At 38.8% G+C, this 20,534-nt stretch overlaps 1 protein-coding gene across 4 annotated transcripts in view; it reads right to left on the minus strand.

The window, feature by feature from the left end:
* Nucleotides 1-20,534, minus strand: part of znf536 (zinc finger protein 536) — a 365,283-nt gene that overhangs the window by 176,414 nt on the left and 168,335 nt on the right. Inside the window, exon 1 of one of the 4 annotated variants that reach the window (XM_041786043.1) lies at nucleotides 718-840. The exons of the other annotated variants lie outside the window; for them this stretch is intronic. The gene's annotated coding sequence lies outside the window, so the exon portion shown is untranslated. Of the gene's footprint in view, nucleotides 1-717; nucleotides 841-20,534 lie in introns of those variants that run through there. 4 annotated transcript variants of the gene reach the window in all.

A 20,534-nucleotide genomic window follows, 5' to 3' on the forward strand; every position in this document is an offset into this window, starting at 1 on the left:
GACTGCTTTAAATGGCTTAGGTTTTAATATATATTGATGTGACAACCCGGCTTCCATCACCAGCCGTGCTTATATCGGAGAAGACCTTATTTGAATGGGCCCTTTAACAGAGGCGGCTGCCTTTTGGAATAGAAATCTGTGATTTAAACTAGGCTGATGAGCTGTTGCTCATTTGGGGAGATAGCAGCTTGCCCTTTTCTTCAATTTGATTTCTGCCTTTATCTTTAACATATAACAAAGGCAGATAGACAATGGAATAATGTGAAATGAACTGACGAATCCAGTTTGTGTTTTTTATAAACGTATCCTGGCTGACGAGCGTATGCAAATGAGGCACATTAATATGCTTGCCTTGCTCCCGAGTCATTTTATATTTTTTCCCCTGATTAAAAAGGACATTTCTTATGTGACATCCCCCCTCTGCTCATATCAACACACACATGCAGGGGAATTTGAGGATGGTGTACAAGAGAGGAACGCATACACAGGCAAAGACATGCACCCGAACACAATTTGACTACAGACAACAATTCAATATGCACATGCCCTCTAAAAGACACAAGGCGTACGCTGAGTCTCGAGCAGCGCTATCAAATGGCTGCCCACAGAAATCACACCAACACGTCTTAGTATTTTGACATGATCTTAACTGTTAAATGTCAGTGCGCAAAAGAAAGTAGTTTGAGGCTTTTAAGAGATAAAGTTTGCTTCTCTTACCAGATGTAAAAAGGACAGCATTTGCACAGCTCTGCTCCTATAATGTTTCACTGCCTCTGCCATTGTTGTGCATCTTGTGTAGATATTAACAAAAGTACAGTAAACGTCTGCCGTTAGTCTAACCTGTTTAGTGTTATCACTTCCTGGCATGTGCAGCAATGCTGCCTCATTAAAACTATTGGCTCCTCTGATACCTCTAAAACCACAAAGACTTCCTTTAGCATTTTCTCACGAAGGTTCACTTGTTGTCTTTATAGTTTGTGGTTTAATATTCAGCAAAGCACCACGTGCACCCCGTAAACACACCAAATACCCCCGCACACATACGGAAACTGATTTCACTCCAAATGCATTTTTCTTCTCTGCTCTTTTTCTCTTCAAGCCTCAGCTTAATTATAAGTGGTATCTGTAACACAATGGAAGTGTATTTCAGTCAGCATTTGAATGTGCTCAGTTCATTTCTGTCTTATCAAAAGCACCATGCGTCTTAAATGCAAAAAGGGATTTATATGTGTGTCTGTAATTGTAATCACACAAATAATTTAAGTATATAAATGGCAGTGTCAGTGTTGCAGAAGTCTACCTATTATACATTCAAATTAGAATAAACAGTTTGTGACTCTGCTCCTTAAATTCATCATGAGGCTGGAGTCTGTCATAAAACTTTCTCTGACATTTAAGACAAGATGGGGACGAAGTGCAGAATCGAAAAGCCATTAGTTGAACTTTACTTTGTTATTTTGACGTATATCGACACCAAAGCCATCGACTAATCACAAAGCAATACCTCATTAAGTCCTAATGAACAAATTCATAGCATTAAACAAATCAATCTTTATTCACAATGTGCTGATTTCCATCATATTTGCACCAAATCGTTAATGAGATGAGGGAAAGGGGGGCCGGTGTAGAGAAATGATCTGAGAGGGACAATGTGGGTATTGTGGGTACCATATGTTACAGCTAAAAACTGGAGCTAGGGTATTCAGATTCATCTAAAAGCTATATGTACATTTAAACAAAGCTCCGCTGTCATTTCTGAGATCAATTAGCTCTGTGTAAAAGTTGCTGTAGTTGGAGTTGTTGCTTTGGTGGGAAGAACAGAGCTGATATGAGTTTCTTCCTGGCTTGTGTTTTGTTCCTGTTGCAGGTGGTCTTTGCAAGACGTCTAATTAATCCAATAAAAAATCTGCCTTGTTTTCCTTCCACCCGCTCTCTCGCTCTTTGACTTCACTGCATTATTACTTTCTGTAATGAGGCGAAAACACTCTGAACTGCACATGGAAGACAGTCACACAAGCCCTGCCAGATACAATCCTAACTCCATCCCATGCCTAGAGCCTCTTGATCAAAACTCATAACTCTGCACTATCAAAGAGAGGAGAAGCTTCAGAGATGGATTGTTCTATTTTCAATGTGTGTGTGGTGGTGCTGGTGGTGGAGGGGGTGTGTGATGGTGGGGGGCAGTCTTGCGGTAGATGTAGTTGTAGTCTTGGATAAGATTGGATTTCTTCTAGTTTAGATTTACAGGATGGAGGTGAGGTATTTCCCTTCTTTTTCAAACACGTGTGAGCAAACGTGGAAAAATGTATCCGGAGGAAATAAGAAATGTATATTTATTAATTTTTACTAAACTATACGCCCTGCTCTCCCCAGAGACAACCTCAAAGTCTGACTAACATACCTCAATAATGGAGTGATGCTGAGACTGATCGATTCTTGCATACCCTCAACTGGGCCGAAACTGGTCTAAGCTTTCCTCACATGCTCCAGTGTTTCTGCACCAACTTTTGACCCACAAGTTAAACAGCAAAGATGCGAAGAATAGTTGAAGTTCTGCCCTCAGATACTACTACAAGCTTGGTTGATCATTTGCATTGCACATGTAGAGCACTGAGTATGTATAGAAAGTACAGAGCTATGAACTTGTCCATGTCTTCACTGTTCAACATATAACCAATCCACTGACTACGAACTTAGAAGACAGTCAGTAGCTTCCAGCTGAAACTGGCATGCGGCAGCCTACTTTTAATGGAGTCACGCGTCTGACTAGCTCAGTTGTTTACATTGCTGACTTTGGAGGTTCGAATCCCAGTCAAGGCACAGTTAGTATCCAGTGCAGACATTGGGCAAGGTCCGCAGTACCAGGAACACCCAGATGTACGTCACTTTGGATAAAACCATCTACTTCTTTGGCATTGTAACATAATAATACATGTCACCATCTTTAAAACAGTTCTTTCCCAGTGGTTGTATACTGGGACAAAGGTAATAGTCCAGTTAAGCTGGGCACACACAACAAGACAGTCATGGCAATTTTGGTCAGATTCCCCCTTCCAACTAGAGGTGGAAGAAGTTCAGGAGTATTGCACTCCAATAAAAGTACAGTTACTTTGGTAAAAAGTTACTTAAGTAGCAGTAAAATCATGCATCCATTTTCTATACCGCTTATACCATTGTGGGTCGCGGGGCAATAAATCACTAGTCTATAAATCTACTAAAGCAAAATCAAGTCATTTAAAGTTTTTCTAAAGCACTGATTACTAAGGAGCTACTTTAATACCCAATTGGCGTTTACAGTGAAATATGATCTTTCCTTAATGTGCAATAACTACATAAGAATATGAATCTCGAACAAGGTAAGTTTTTATAAGGTGTGACTTAACCTAAAGAAAAATGCAACAGATGTTTTGGGATGAAATGTGGGATTATTCTCTTTTTTGTGTCGTCTAATCCGAATAACCAGTTTCACATGGTGCCTGAGTGCTCACCTTTTGACTCAGTACACAATGCGTTTTAGAAGTGAAGTACAATAATTCCCCCAGAATGTATTCAAATTATTGATTTTAAAAAACTACTCAAAAACTACACAAAATAGCTACTCAATTACAGTTAAGTTGAGTAAATCTCATTAGTAACTTTCTGGCCCTGCTTCAAACCAAAGTCATCAAAGATCTGATTACTGGATGGTTCTGAAGATGATCACATCCTGTGGTGTGAGGAGAGTAAAGGGGTATTTTACCTTCTCCAGTCCCCTCAGAGGACTATTAACCCATTGATGCCTACTGCATCATATTTGATACACACTTTTATGAGACCTCTATCTAATCAACATGATCCGTGAATTACTTAAAAACATTTTAAATACAATCTGATAAATGATAAAAAAAAATGCCCTCAAATGGATTATCAGTTGCCAATATGCCTAATGTATCAAATGTGATACAAAAAATATATATGCTAAATTTTATGGCAATTTTTCTTTTTTGGATTTCAGTAGAAGGTTTAATAAACATGTCTGTTTAAAAAAATGTAATTTTCAGGCTATTATTTGCGTTATCAGGCATCAAAGGGTTAAGGCTGCTCTGATTAGAAAATGGAAATATAAAACATGTTCGATATTTCAGATCTAATCAGAAATGATGTTGTGTTGGGGGAATAAGAGCACAGAGCTCACACTCTGTGGATCGTTGCATAGAGAAGAATGATCACCAGGAAATCAGGAAGTGAGCTGACTGGAGGAGGAAGCACAACAAACACCGCCACGGCTATGATAAGTGGGTATAAAGTTAGATAGACTTCAGAAATGGAGACGTAACTTTCTGATTCCTGGCCACACCCAGGTGTTTACACAATGTGTAGTGTAAAACATACCACAATCAAGTTGACAAGGAGAAGAGTTGGAGCTACAACAATGGATGTAGCAGGTAGCAAACATACTGAAGCAGGGGGTCCAGCCCTCTGGGAGGGTCACCAAGGGGTACTATTGGGATTGTGGAAACTTGGAGGGAGGATGGGGAAACTTGAACAAAAGTTAAAAGGAACTTTTAGTTTTTAACAATAGCATTTATTGTCTGTTAATTTTAGATGTTTTTTTATTGCTATATAAAAATGTATATGTAACACAGATAGTTGAAATCCACTGAAATCATGCCACCACAGTAAACATGACACAGAAAGCCATACTGAAAGAAATAAATTAAAGATTACTATGGCGGTCAAATAATGATGTTAGAAGGGGTCCCTTCACAATTTCAAACTTCTTTGGATTAATGAAACTCCCTGCTTGGCTTTAATGCAGAGAGAAAAACAGCGAGTGATTTGATGAGAGCACGGGCTCAATAGATCAGTGAATTAATGAATGAACAGGAGCCTCTGCCTCTCCCTCTTTCTCTCACACAATATGTCATTGAGGGCTGTTTAAGAGGTCCTGTCAACAGGTAGTTCAACTTTCAGCTCATCCCCGCTGATCAGTGGGAGCCCTCCTGACAGAGAGAAAAGAAAGACACCGGGGGCGAGTGAGAGAGAGAGAAAGAAAAATGTTGTGGGTCTTTTTATCTGTCCGTCGCTCTGACAGCCTTGCAGGGGATGCCATGGGAGGAAGATCAATGCAGGACAAGCGGATTCCCACAGTTCATTGTTCCGGGCCAGCCAAATCATCTTCCCAAGACGGCCGGGAGCTCAAAGCTTCCCTTTATGATAACCATCCCTGGTATTATTCCCACTATGATGATGGTGACCTGCAGATGTCTCTGTCTGTTTGTGTGTGTGCTGTTGTGTGTGTCTGCGTGCATGTACATCTGTGAGCACCTCTCCCCTCCTGAGTGCGCTACAATAGCAGTCACAGCGGCGTGGACAGACCCCTGCAGCAGCGAATAAAGCCAAATGAAGAGCGCAGGATTAATAGTGCCAAACATTTGTTAAGCAGTCTCTGTTTAGTGAAGTACAGTGATGAGGCCAAGGCAAAAAAAAAAGAGGTTTTAAAAAAGACAGAATAGGCAAGACAATGACACGGAATTGTCCTTGAGTTTACACACACACTTTCCCCTATGCACTGCATTAATTCTGCTTTAACTTATTCAGTTGTTACTCTCTTTATGTGACTCTTAAATGGAAATGACTTTAGGTATTAGTCTTCCTATACTGTGCTTTTGGGAAACATTGAAAAGCAGCCTTTAAAGTAGAGAGAAATTGTCTCCCTACAGCAGCTTTGCTTGACCTGAAAGTTAACATTTAGCTGCTTGTGATGTTTGAGAGGCTTTTCAATCCAACCAAACCACAGTTATTTAAAAAAGATAAAGATTAAATGATATCCGGTATGTCAGTAAATCTCAGCACAAAATGCAACACGACCCTCATAGAAAAATCTTGAAAATACTTGCTGAAAAACACAGATTTGGGATCTTTTTTTTGTTGTTGGCCTAAGAAAAGATCCTCTCAGAGTCTGGGTGATATCAAACTGTTATCACTTGGCTTTGGGTCAACCTACAGAAGAAATAGTGGAGATAAGACAGACCTTAAGTCTCCTGAAAAAGCTTCAACATGTTGGCTTGTAGTCATTTCAGCCATGACCCTAATGATGCATAAATCCCATTCTTCTAAAACTAAAATGGACAGTGATGTAAAAGTTATACATTATGTACCCATTAACTAGTCCAACCCAAACTGTTTTTGTGAATCAGGCTTTATCCATGTTTGTCTCTACTGTAAACTGTCTTAACACGGGGTGTTCACTTCACTTTTCAGCATTAGCGGTTGACACTTGCTTTTAACACTCCTAACCTTGGCATTAACTTCCCAACTTAAAATAAAGCATTGCCTCAGTATTTAGGTAATGCTTTTGGTTTTGTATTTCCTGTTTGGGAATGGGTTGCACATCTCTCTACATGCTAAATGTAAGTAAACTGTGTTTTTTCTATTGTATCTGAGGGCGTTTCCACATTAGGCACAATTGTTTTAGTTGGCCTTTAAAGCTCCTCGTGGTTTGGCACTACCTTATTTACGTAAACATCTTCACATTTACACTCCAGGCAGAGAAGCAAGGTCTGACAACAAGTTGCTCCTAGATGTGCAGAAGACAAGAGTCAAAACTGGGGACTTTAGAGCTTTTGCGGTGACTGCTTCACACCTGTGAAACTGCTTACCCTTCCCCTAAAGAACTCCCCCCACTCCTGAACATTTTCATCCATTGTTGTTGAAAACACATTTTTGTATTTGGCGTTCATTTTAAGATCAGTGTTTTACAGATTTTAAAATTATGCATACTATTATTCTCTGATGTTCTATTTGAATTGATTTTACTATTATAATTAAAATTATTCTATGATGATGTATTTTGTTCAATTTTTTACTTTTTACTCTGTAAAGCACTTTAGTCAACCCGGGCTGGTCTAAATGTGCTACATCAATAAAGTTGACTTGACTTGTTGATTGTTTCAGAACATGCAGAGCGTGATTGCTTACCCCCTCTCCGCTGGTCTGCTTTCATAAAAGTGGCATCGTTCCACACTTCACACACTTTTTATTGACACAATTCAAAACAGTAGGTGGTCACCCATAAGAGGGGATAAAGGGGAGAGCTTTCTAGGACTGGCAAAATGAGGGGCCCATAGAGGTCAGTAAAATCATGGTCCATTAAAAAGTAAAGCTGTGATATCCACATTTAGTTTTAACCTGAATAACAACCACTGTTATCGAAGCAACAAAAAAACACTTTTATTCATTTGTGCTGTAGTACAACATAGCCTTTTATCAAAATTGTAAACCTCTTTTCTTAAAATAAAATTACTTTTATTGATAATGTTAACAAAGTGGATGGACACACTGAACTAATATGATAGGGAAAGTATTTTCAGACTTCACAGCTTAACCACAATGAGCACGAATGTCAGGAAGCCAGAAAATAAAATAGCAGGGCTGAGACAATTTTGAGGGTAAAATAATTAAATAATTGCAAAAAGTGGGAAAAAATTGTTAAAAGTGTCAGAAATGAGCAGAAAAAGTAGTGAAACAGCAACAGCTGGTTGCCATAAAAGAGGCTAAAATTGGAAAGTAATTTCTTAAAAGTGGCAAAAAGGGGTTAAAGAGGTAAAGGGGGCAAAAAGAGGAAAAATAGGAAGTACAAAGGGTGAAACTGGTCTAAAAAGTGGGAAAAATTGGTTGAGAGTGGCAAATAAGGGCAGAAAAAGTGGTGAAAATGGGTCGATTGTGCCAAAGGTGGATAAAAAGAAGCAAAAGATGTGTTTGTTGTATTGCAAAAAGTGCTTTAAAGTGGCAAAAATTACTTTAAGTGGCAAAAATAGGTAAGAAGTGGCCAAAAGCAGTTACATTGTCTGGAAAAAGTGGTGAAAAGTAGTTAAAAAGTAGAGAAAAGGGGTAAAAGAGACATAAAAGAAATATTTTCAACATTAGAAACCAATAAAAGGTGGACAAACTTTTGAAAAGATGGTTTAAATATCTGCTAAGAAAGAGAAAAGCGAAGAGACAATCACTGAAACCACTGAAGCTGACATTTGGTCATACCCTGTGAGGACAATGAAGTCCATCCTGGAGACTACTATGGACGTTTTTATTATTTTCAAAACATCAGCAATGACACTCATCCTACTTCCACATCTACCATGCCGCTCAGAGGATAGGAGATAGGAGCCTTTACACCTTTACTTGCTGAAGGGTACCCAGTGCTCAGGTCTGGTGAGGTCCCACGAGTCCACATGAATCATGCAGATTCTGGTGCATAAGCGCAGCACAGTTACATACCGACCAAAAGGAACCGGACTTTGGGGTCAAGTGTAGTCTGATCCGGGCTGGTCCTGTAATGCTAATAAAGTAGCCTTTATTATCATTTTTCTTGGCTAAGAGAGAAATACATTTTATACCATTTGAAAATGTTATTTGCCTTCATGTTTATTTGTTCTTTCCAAATTAGTTTCAGCTTTTACTTCTACCAAGCATGCCTCTTGAAACTCATGTAAGGGGTTTTGATCTGGTTTTGAAACTGACAGAATGAATAGAGATGTCTCTTTAAACCTCTTTTAAAGCAAATGAGACAATTATCAAGATTATTTTTATGTAGTTCTTTCTGATGCCTATGAACACCTTTGCGGGGTAGGTGTCAGATTAGACGATTAACAGCATGCTGCCTTTGTTAACATTTTTTTGGCGAAGATTCATGGTGAGTTAAAAGACAGCAGGATGAGATCTGATGAGATAATAAGAGAAACATACGACTTCAGCATGTACAGGATAGGATCAGTGGAGAGATTAAAGTTAAAGCTTCGTCCACAGGGGTCACCCAGAGTGTCATTAACCATAAGTCTCTCTAGGAGCTTTGAGTCTTCTCTCTTATTTTGATACATGGCTCTGATGTCGGGGAGTGTACCTGACTGGTTGGTCTGCTGTATGTCTCATGATGAAACTCATCTGGCTGTTGGATCAGTCAGGAAACCAGGACACAATACTGGGAGTACGAGTGTGTATGTGTAAGACAACAAAACATGGCAGTGTAGAGCGCTCACGCATGGTTAGACTGCAGGGAGAAAGAGGCCAGAGAGACAATGACCACAGTGTATCTTTCATAGCTTACATCACTGGTCATCCTCTGCGCTGCATGTCAATGCTGCAAACACTCACACAGAAAAGTGTAGGTCACATTACGGGGCAGAGCTGTCTTTGTGACAGCAGATCACTGCAGTTCTGAGCTGAGACTGATACAAAACAGTGTTGATTTGGCAGCTATTTTATATTTAGTCTTAGTTTTTAGATTAAAAGTACCTTTTAGTATTCATTTTTAACCTTTATAGTTTTAGTATTATTGTAACCAATGAAAACAAAAGCATCATAGTCCAGTTTAAGTCAATAAAAAGTCCTTAAAGATCAGTCTTTACTTTTTGTCAAAGCCTTTATCTTTGAAGTAATTTCTTATTTCATTTTATTAGCCATACTTTAAAATCAGTAAACATGTAAAATACCCTTGTCAATGACTATCAATACTTTTATTTTTTTTTTAACTTTTTTATTATTTATTATTTTATCTTTTAGTTTATTTCATTCAAAGATCAAAAGAAAAAAAAAAATCCAGAACATAAAATCTATAATCCTGAAAGAAAAGGAAGGTAAGAAGAATAATCTGACATCCCCAATACCAAAAAAGTTGGTACGCGGTATAAACTGTAAATGAAAGCAGGATGATTTTTTTTTAGTGAAAGCAGAAGGTAAACAACATTTTTTATGTTGAGACTGAAAAAGATTAGCACATTTTTGATTACATGGTAGCAACACATCTCAAAAATGTAGGGTCAGGGCCATGTTTACCATCTCATCTTCTTTTAAAAACAGTCTGTAAACATCTAGGAAGTACAGAGAGCAGCTGTTGGAGTTTTGGGAGAGGAATGTTGTCCCATTCATGCTCTAATTTTGGATTCTAGCTGCTCAACCGTGCTGGATTTTTGGTTTGATGATGTGCCAAAAGTTTTCTTCTGGTGAATGGTCTGGACTGCAGGCAGGCCAGTTCAGTACCCAGTCTCTGTTGAGATGGATGGATATGTTGTTCTAAAACCATTTTACACTTTTCAGCATTATTAGTGCCTTTCCAGATGTGTAAACTGCCCACGCGTAGGCACTAATGCAATCCCATAGCATCAGAGATGCAGGCTTTTGAACTGTGTGCATCTGACCACAGAACAGTTTTCCATTTGTCCTTGGTCTATTCTGAATGAGCTTTGGCCCAGAGAAGACAGTGTTTCTGGATGGTGTTCACATATGGCCTCTTCTTTGCATGGTACAGGTTTCTGACCACAGAACAGTTTTACATTTAGCCTCAGACCATTTTAATTGAGCTTTGACCCAGAGAGGACAGCAGCATTTCTGGATACTGTTCACATGTGGCTTTTTCTTTGCGTGATACAGCTTTGGCTTACATTTGTATACGGCAAACTGTGACAAAAAGTGATTTCTGGATGTGTTCCTGAGCCCATGCAGTACAGAATCAGGCCTGTGTTAAATGCAATGCTGCCCAAAGGCCTGAAGATCATGAGCATCTAGTATTGGCCTTAGCCCTTGTGGACAGAGATTTCTACAGATTCTCTGAATCTTGTGATGATATTATCGACGGTAGATGGTGGGATATTCAACGTCCTCACAAATTTACATTGAGGAATATTTTTCTGAAATTGTTCCCAATTTTCAGACTCATTATTTAACTTAGTGACTATTATTCTATTATTAGTGAACCTTAGCCATCTTTCATTTGAAAGACTCTGCCTCTCTGAAACAATCCTTTAATTCCCAGTCATGTTGCTGGTCTTATACCAATTAACCTAATAAGTTGCAAAAAGCTCCTCCAGCTTATTTTTTATCAGTACACTTATATTTTTCCAGCCTTTTGTTGCCTCATCCCTACTTTTTTGGAGATGTGTTGCTGCCATCAAATTCAAAATTAGCTAATATTTTTCATGAAATGGTAAAATATTTCCATTTCAATATTTGATAAGTTGTTTATGTTCTATTGTGAGTAAAATATGGATTAATGAGATTTGCAAATCTTTGCATTTGGATTTATTTACATTTTACACAGCATCCCAACTATTTTGCAATTGGGGTTGTACTACAGCTATAAATAAAAAAATAAAACAATGTTTTTAGTGATTATATACAAAGTGGAGAAATATAATTGACAACGTCCAATAGTCCAGCACTGACATTTTAGTCGGATAAAAAGTAAATATACTTTTCTACTGAGTTTTTGTCATCAAAGATCTTATTTTAGCTCATCTTAGTCTCATATTCCTCATGGAAAAAGGTCGCTGACAAACATTTTTAGTCCTAGTTTTAGTTGACAAAATTAACACTGCCATGTGACTGCAGTTCACTCCATATTTGAGCTGAGATTGAGACAAAAACAAAGTGGAGTTGAGTCACACTCTGTTTCTCAGGTGGTGGCAGTGAGACAGACTCGAAGAGAGAGAAAGAGAAAGTAGTTGAATGTCAATACGGCCTAAATAACAGAATATCAGAAATAATTGCTGTTTTCTTCCGCTCACGCTGGGCGCATTCTGGTAGAGTTTTGCATAATGACTACAGTTGCGGGGGGGTGGCGGTGGAGGTAATAGTGCTGGGTGTGTGGCAGCGGTGGAGGTGGCGGTAAAGGGAGGGGTTGTTGTGACAGGTGCTGAAATCAAGCCGGGGAGGCGAGGGAGACAAAGGTTCAATTTACTAAGAGGAGACTTTAATTGTTACACAGCTAATTAAGAGAAGAAGGATCTTTTTTTGACTCCGCTAGTTACTGCGAGCTGTGTGTGCATACATTGGGAGGTAAATTGTGCCTTCAAGCCAAGTGAGGCTATAGTAAAGAGTCACGGTGCGTGTGTCGGTGTGTGTTTGGGGAAAAAGGATAAGGTGCTATTTCAACATACAACATATTTTATCACAGCTTCTGTGCTGCTGGGAGTTTGGGACTTTCTCTTTCTTTTTCCACTAAAACAAAAGTCTATGGCTAATTAGCAGCACTCATTACAGGAAGCAAGTCAGGTAATTATTTTACATCATGCTGCCGATAATTGAATGATTCTTCAATGTCTGAATGTCTGTTTGAAAGTATCTCTTTTTCCTCAGCTTCTTCTCCCCCCTCGCCCCCCTCCCCACCCCTTTACTCCTTCTTCCTCTTTGTCTTTGAGCGAGATAAGAGAGAAGCTGGATACAGGTACTGCTGCCATATGCTCTTGAATGAAAAAGCTCTTCTGTCGAAGCAAATGGGATTTTTAAATATTGAAACTGCCGCATGTCTTTTTAATATGACCGTGTTAAATCTCTCTTTATTCCATCACTTTGATAAACTCCCCCCTCTCTATCATTCTCCTCTCCCACTTTCTGCGTCTCGTCTTTTTTGTTAATCTGAAGAGTTTGAAGGGAACTTTAGCTCTCTGAGAAGTAGTTAAACTTATTATGCAACCGCACTGTCTTTTTTTTTTCTTTAAGCAGCACACTTCCTGTTTAAAAAGCAAACTAATCTTATCAAAGCCATCAGCTCAGACTTGAGTGGAAATGCGCGTGATTCTCTGCATATGTTTCAATATCTTTTAGCAGCCTGCTATTGTTCTCACGCACTTCTGCAGAGAAGAGGAAGACGAAAAACACAATCTCTTCTTTCGCTGATACGTACAGCTGTAATATCGCACTTAATATAAACCAACATAAAACGAGGGAGGGAGAGAGGGAGCATTATATTTATTACAGACTAATTGTGGCAGAGGAAGTGCTTTGGAGGGGTGTGCTCTCAGGAGAGAGGGCGGAGGGCCGCAGGGACATAAGAGAGCATGTTTATCTATCAAGCTTTATCAGAAAACACTGTGGCGACTGCTCTTAAGATCAGAGATGGGGTTTGGGAGGAGGGGAGCGGGGATGAAAAGGTTTGCAGGAGGAAATAAAAGAAATGAAAGATGGATAAAGAGAAAGAGAGTGAGGGAGGAAGAGACATGCCAGAGAGGGAGCTTTGGCATCGGTGCCAACGCCTCGGTGAAAGGCAGCCGTGATTAAAGCAGGAAGGAGAAGTTGAACCTCAGAGGAGAGCTTTTTTTTATCTGCAGGCTTCTCTGTGAACCAGACTACAAAACACACTGTTATACATGCACATACTTACGCACTAACCCACACGCTTACAGAGTACTGTCGCATAAAACTCATGCTGACACACCTGGGCACTCGAAAAAGCAAAAATGTGTCAATACATGCGGAAAAATGACAAAAAATTACAACCTAGAGAGAAATTCAAGTCTGAGTGTGTTTGTGTCTGTCCACAAAAGTCATAAAAATCTTAAAAATCTTTGTGCTGGTGCCAGCTCAGCTACAGAAAAAAGAACAAATATGCTTTAAAAAAATGTATAAAACCAAGCATAAAACAGAGAAATCACACCAGTGGGTTAAAGTACCTGCAGAAGTTAAGAGATGAAATTATCAACAGAAGCAAGGTAGTGTTTCCAAAATTTAAAAGAGGGTTCAGACAGTTAGGTAAAAGCTCGATGGCAATTCTTATACCAGAAAAAAAATATTGCTGGAATGTATACTAAAAGTAATGAAGCAATAACTAAAACAGATATTGGTGAATACGTCATTAGAAAGCAGTTAAACCCTTCCTAAAAAATCTTGGACCAAATACCAAAAGACCAAAGTTGATGCATTATACATCTAAAAAGTTAACTACAGGTAATCAACACATGATGAAGGCAGGCCATTATACTAAACACTGCAAAACCTCCAAATGAAGCATGTGAATTTGTCCTAAATCTAGTCAAAAACACAATAATACCAATTTATCATAAACTGAACTGATGAATCTAGATAACCACATTCTTTAAGATATTAAGTGCATGTTAGGGTCCTTGTTCAGACATGCTGTTTATTTACCATAGTAAGTTTGAATAACAGCCAATGGGGCAAAGAAATGTCCCTTATGGGTGTCTTGAATTAACATGTACTTACTAGACATAGGCATCTCTTTACAAGACAACAGAAAGTAACATTTTGCCAGCCCTGTTGGGCATATATGTTATTTTTCATAATATTTTCACTAATAAAGGCAACAATAAAAAATAAAAAAAATGCACTTAAGAATACTAGGAAAGGTAACAGGCAGCTGAATTATCCAAATCAAGTTAAACAGCTCAAGTTAATCTTGCAACTTAGTGTACTGTATTATTGTCACAATTTATTTAGGGTATTTCTGAGTCTTAACTTAGCAATAAGAATGCTGGTTGAACCAGATTTAGAATTGTGTATATCATGATGTTTGACCCCTATCTACAAGCTCCAAGTAGCTTCTCAGTTGTCCCATTTCATTAATGAGTTTTTTATGAATTTTCAAAGTTGATTGCATTTTCATTTTTATTGATTTCGTGAATGAACTGAATAAACCAAACTTGTTAACTTCAGATCAGCAAAGTCAACCCTTCGAGCCGTGAGCTTTTTTGTTTAATCATCAACTGGAAGTTTTGTCTTAAAACGCTTGTCCCCTGTGGTGCACAGTCAAGCTTTAAACATCCTTTATTCAGAACAACCTGGGCGTTTGTGCTGCAGAAAAGTCCCTTGAATTAAAAAAAAAATATGAGACTATGAAGACAAAAGAAAAAAAATCAATGTGAATTAAAACCCAAAGATTTTAATGTGTGACTCACAGTAAACAGTGATGACTAAAACCTTGTTTTTTGGTTTTTTGGTTTTTTGGTTTTTTTTACAAACTTTTTCTCCCATCTTTTGGGGTCAAAAATGTGCAAAAAAATACTCCTTAACAAAAAAAAAAAAAATTAAAATTTTCACAAATGTACAAAAAAAGTCCTTGCACTCTTTTGTGTTGGGTCTAATTGTGCCATTTCCCAAAGCGGTTCCTGTCTGCAGTGACACAGAGAGACACATCAAAGCCTCTCTGTGTCTCTTCCTTTCAATTATGAGCTGTTCAGGCTATCCCTAGAGTAAAGACATGAGCAATTTGACAAAGTATGATGCAATTACAGAACAGCCTGCCATTGACCATCATATCCTGTCACAATGCATTGTGTGATACACAGTGAAAGATAGCATCAGCTGCTAGCAGCAGAAATGATCAAACAGTGAATTAAAAATGGCTAAAGAGACATTCAATATCTGATTTACAAGCATGGATTTAATCCTTAAAGACCTTCCAAAGTCACCCAAGTTCCAGGCTTGCAACAAAAGCTTCCATAAGTGCTACAAAGGCATGGATAGCATCATTGGAATGGAAAAATCGAGAGCTTCCAGAGGAGAAAAAGTACATGGCTACGACTTACAGTGTTTTATCTTGTCATATATGATGTATGGGATGTCAATCCCAACTGCTTGTTACCAAGGGTAGGGTTTTCTTCTTAGAGTGAACACAGGTCTTGCATTTAGTGTTTGATATCTTCAATTACATTCTCTTTTTATTGCGGACCCAATTTAAAAAATAAAGTTCAATCAAACAGACATTATTGCTTTAAGTTCATTCAACTCAAGTTAACATTGTGCATCTTATTATGCTCATTTTGATAGACTTAACTAAATTGTTCAATACAAGATTTTTTCCAGTACTCTTTTCTGGACTTAGGAGCTAAATGTGGTTTAAAGTAATTCCACTAAAAATATTCACTATAAATTTGAAAAAAGCTCAAACTGGTGCAGCGTTTTTTTAAAATGTGTATCAAACTATGTCGGAGTTTAAACAGGGGAAATAAATAGAGGAAACACAGCCAACAGTAAATTTGGAGTGTCCCATTTTAGCCTCAAAGACCTCAACTTTATAGAAATACCTATATGGACTAAAAGGGGTCAAGTTTTATCCCAGAAAAATGTAGTTCAGATCTATTTAAGATGCTCAGTGTAAGGTGGCACCTGTGTATCGCTCTCTGCAGGTGTGATCGGGCCCTATCCCAGGATTCCTTGCATCTGTCTGCACCAGAGCTTCAGCGCCGCGCCGACTGTCCCAGCAAACACTGCATTTCTCTCATTCAGCTCTGCTCTGCTTGACCTTCAGCAGCGTCACCGACTTATCTTCTGCTACAAAGGCTACAGTACATACACTCATTAAAAAGATGCAGCACACACACACAGCTCTGTGCTCGTGTGCACACTAGTGAAGGCGGGGGCTAAGTTCATTAAGGCCGTGGATATTTATAATAAAAAATGACCTCTTTGTAGTACACTGTATGAACTTCTCCCTGGAGAAACACAACCACAACCACACTACAGCACATTAACACACACCTTGTGTATGCAAATCTGCACAAACTCTTCATACTCACTTTGACATCTCTTTTATACGTATTGTGACAAAATCTGAAGATGTATGCTGTAAACTGAGTATTATGTGTCAGCCTGAAACAATGCAACACCTAAAGTTAGTTGTCCTCTTGGCCACACATAGATAAGCTACTAAATCGGGTGGCAGCTAGATACTGCACTAGGGTTTTCTTCACAGTGACTGAGAAAAATTAAGCTGCTTCATCTTTAAATGACTTCTTCACTTAAAAGATAAAACCTTGCAGAGGACAAGTCAAAAGTAAGTTGCACATTGTGATATCACGTTTTTACCTTTTTAACCCTTTAGCTATTTGCCATTTACTTTTCCATCTGTAGCAAGTTCTTTTGTGTTTTTGCTAATTCTTTGAGTTTTGATCTATCAAAAATGCTTATTTTCAAAATAAAAGTATGGTTTTTAGCCAAACAGAAAGCAGCACAGTCCAAGCTTAGAAAATATAACTTAAAAAAAGAAAAACGGATAAGCATTTTAGGTATTATAGGGTTACTCAAAAAAACTAGTCAAATTTAGCAGTGAGTAAAGAGATGCCTGTGAGTCATTTTGTACATGCACTCTTGCAAATTTCTAATACGTAAAGTTACCACTGTTTTTGACAGAATAAGCACTTTCAAGCTAAGTCCTATCTCCAAGTCTTAGCAACAGACAACACTCGTGTAGCAGTTCGCGACTTTTCAATCTGTGCCAATCTCTTTTCGTGTTAGGGACAATGTTATTTTCTTTCAAAATAAAAGGTTTTGGATTTAAAATGAAGCAACATAGCTTAAGATAGTATCATTTGCAAAGTTAAATCAGAAAAAGGCCTAAATGGGTTACTTACACGGAGAAAGCAAGTAAACTAGATCCTCTGAAAAGCGTGTGCAGTCATATTAAACAGGAGTCATTTTTACTTGTGCATATTTCTGAACGTCTAACACTGTTTTTAACAAAATATGCACTTTGAAATTGCGTGGTTGCATAAGTCTTGGTTTCAGACCACAGCAGTATAGCAGTTGATTTATCTTTAATCTATATGTTGCAAGCTCTTTTGTGGAAAGGCTAATGATGTAAGATTTTTATCTTAACAGGAAGCAGCATTGTCTTAGCTTTCGGTGGTACAAATTCCAAAGAAAAAGCATACAAGACACAACTAGGTTACTGACAAAGACAAAGCAACTAAACTAGATCTCCTTAAAGTGTAAATTGAGTCACATTAAGTGGAGATCACTTGACATCAATGGGTCATTTTGTATATGCACTCCTGCTTATTTCTGAAGATATAAAACTGGTTGCACTGTTTGTGACATATAAGCACTTTCAAGCTGTCTTCTATCTGTAATTCTGAGCTTCAGACCACATGGGTGTAGCAGTTCATTTACTCTTCTATCTGTGGCAAGATCTTTTTTTGTGTGTTTATGCTGTTGTAACTTTCAATCCACCAAAGTTTTTAATTCTTTAGAAAATAAAATAAGGTATTTTATTAACAGGGAGCAACACAGTCTTAGCTTCAGCTAGAGTAATTTACAAAGCAAAGGCTTTACAGGCCTGACTTAGTTACTTCCACAGAGAAAGAGATCAAACTTAGTCTCCTGAAAGTCTATATTACCTCACACAAAGCAGAGGATAAATGAATGTTGAGTCATTTTGTACATGCGCTCCTGCATATTTCTTAACAATGTTAAATCTTGCCTTCAGCAGATAAAACACTTTGGAGTTGTCCTCTCTATAGATATATTTTCTGGGCTTTATATGCCTTTATTAATAGAGAAAGACAGTTGATAGATTCAGTAACAGGGATGTGCAAGTGGAGGAGAGATATTTAGGAAAGGTGCCATAGGCCAGACTCGAACCTGGGCGCCCCATTTACATTGGGTGCGACCTAACCACTAGGCCATGTGTGGCCCTCCTAACTCTGAGTATATCTGACCACACTGGTGTAGTAGTGCAGTGCCTTCCATGTTTTTGACCTATTTTATCACAAATCAAGACATGGGTATGTCTAGACTCATATCATCAACATTGACTTTATTTGTGCGTTGAAATGCAAAATAATTGCATTTTAAACAAGGAATTAAAATGTCATTAATCACAACCACAATTTAGAGATTAATTGTGAGTGGAAAACCCTGATCATTTGATAGCCCTACTTCATTTCAAACAGGGCCTCTTCGGCCTTTAGGGGACTGATCTGTGTTTATAAGACACACCACTGCTGTCATTAGTGTCTAAATGGTTGCTAAGGGTTACTTGGACACCACAACTTTTATTGTTTATGACGGAAATATCCTGACATTTACAGTAGCATTATGAAAATGTCTGAGCCTGGCAGCCTGGCCAAGACAGGCTAGCTTATTAGCCAGCTGCTAACGGCTTGTGCTTACCACTTGACGGAGCCCTGAAGAGGCTGCATCAGTCTCCCTCAAATACCCACACAGACATTCATACAGCGTCTCCTCCCTGGGATCCAGAGCAGCCCCGGGGTGTTGGATGTGGACAGTGGTGGGAGGTGGAGCTGGGGTGTGGGTGGTTATAATCTGCGCCCTCTGCCGTCTCCCATCACTGCAAAAGCCCCTCTTCTTCCTTTCTGCCTCACCTCCTTGGCAAACCCTCCCTCTCCCCTCACCCCCCATCACCCTCCTCCCATCCCTCTCCATATTTTCTCCCCCTGTATCTGATTAAGTTAACAATGTGGTGTTATTTGCATGCTGATTTCGCAGACCCCGACCCCGCCCCCCCCCAACACCACCCGCTCCCTCTCTCTTCCTCTCTCTCTTTCTCCCTCTCTCTCTCTCCCTCTCCTCAATTCTCTGACAAACAAGAGAGGCAGGATCAGAGTAATGTGATAGCACAGCAGCCAGCCAACGCAATCTGCCTCAAAGACCAGGTGTTCGCAATCCACCTCCCTCTTAATTCCTCCCCCCATCATTTCTCTTGTTTTTATTCCTGTAATTCTTCTCTTTTCTTCCCTCCCCTAGTTCTTTCTCTTCTTCGTCTCCTCTCATCTATCCCTGGTGTGTTTATAAGGTTGTATTATAATCAAATCTGGAGCGAGAGAGGCCTGTCTTTTTTTATTAATTATAGGCCGCAGCTGATGTGAATGTATTCCGAAAGCATCTTCAAAATAGGTCGGTACAGTTTGCTATTCTTATCACATTTAAATGTCAACACGGTGCAAAGCCCTACAAATTAGTTCAGGCAGGCTTCAACCCCCATTTAACATTTAAAGCGCCATTCTGTAGGGCTCAAAGACCGATTTAAATCAGTTTACACGCACACACATATATAAAGAGATAGCGCTTCGTCTTTCAAACTTCTCATTTCAACACAGACATTTAACTGCCAACCTTTGCCTGGGAGAATTCAGTGCACCATCCAGAGGAAAGGGGGGGAGGAGGAAAAAAAGCAGGATGAGAGAACAAAAAAGAGATATAAAGCAACAGAAACAATGCATTAGCTTCATGAATAATAAATCTGCACGTCTATCCGTGCAGAAAAGATCCAGGTTTTTCAGCATCTCTGCATAAGTCCACTGTCCGAATGAGTAAATCAGAACAGGGGGGCATTTTCTTGAGCTCCAGCCTATCACTGGTAAATAACAACAATGATATGAAACACATCTGTTCAAATGTAGTGCCAGCTAACCCCTATAGAGTCGCACAGCACAATAGAAGCTGAGCATTGTTGTCCCACATATCAGTGGCTGGGCATACCAAATGTAGTTTACCCATTTTACAGGCACACATGCAGATCTATTGATAGAAACAAACACAATTTACAAATAAGAATCACGTACGGCCCACCATAAAACAGTCAACATTGGTATCCTCGGCAATAAACACAACTGCATTATCCCTCTTTCAATAGGAAATCTGAGATGGATTGCTAAGAATTAAAAGCTCGATCCGTCGGACGTGACAGCTGGACATAATTGAAGGAACACAATGTAAGAGAAGTTAAGAGCCATGGCTTGAATCCCAGTATTACAAAAAAAAAAAAAAACCTCTAGTTTGAACTCTAAAACATTAAACAGAATCTTAAGACCTTCTTAGCACTTTGCATTCGCTGATCTGACCTCCCAAAATGGATCAGAACTGCTTTATTGTCCAGGTTGTTCTGATTATGTAGTCTGGTGGCATCCCTTAATCAGATTCTAAAGCCTTCTTCACAAAGAAAAAAATAACAGTGTTGCAGCTAAGGTATTACAGAGTATCAGGGATGCACAGATGCATCAGTTTAACATCAGTATCAGCCAATATTG

This window comes from Cheilinus undulatus, linkage group 1, assembly GCF_018320785.1.
Source record: "Cheilinus undulatus linkage group 1, ASM1832078v1, whole genome shotgun sequence".
In the NCBI taxonomy this organism is placed as follows: Eukaryota; Metazoa; Chordata; class Actinopteri; order Labriformes; family Labridae; genus Cheilinus; species Cheilinus undulatus.